The following is a 397-nucleotide window of genomic DNA, read 5'->3' as shown; positions in this document are numbered from 1 at the left end:
TGGCCAGTGCGCGCTGTGCCCCGCTTTGGGTCGCGCCCTGGCTTGGTGGCAGACCTGCGATGAGAAGGGGGAGGCAAGGAGGGCCCGAGGGGTACAGACGATGGCCCTGTCGCGGCCGCAGCCCCCCGGAAACCAAGATCAGGGTAGGAGGGCCCCTTCCAACACCTCCCCACTAGGCGCTTTTTCGCTTCTAAGGAGACGGACGCTTCTCGGCCTGGAAAGTAAAGTTTCCATCGGAAGCCATCTGGCCCCAGGGCGTCGAGGCCCAGGGAGAAGTGGAGGAAGGACCGGGGGCAGGAAACGAGGTACCCAGGAGGGTGGCTCCGGGTTCAGCGAAGGCGGCTCGGGGGTTCCCCACCCTCTCTCCGCCCTCAGAGGTGCATGTGGGGGGCTGAGT

The sequence above is a fragment of the Myotis davidii genome, unplaced genomic scaffold, assembly GCF_000327345.1.
Source record: "Myotis davidii unplaced genomic scaffold, ASM32734v1 scaffold164, whole genome shotgun sequence".
NCBI classification, from domain to species: domain Eukaryota; kingdom Metazoa; phylum Chordata; class Mammalia; order Chiroptera; family Vespertilionidae; genus Myotis; species Myotis davidii.
The sequence above is the reverse complement of the archived record's forward strand: the minus strand, read 5'-3'. Positions refer to the sequence as shown.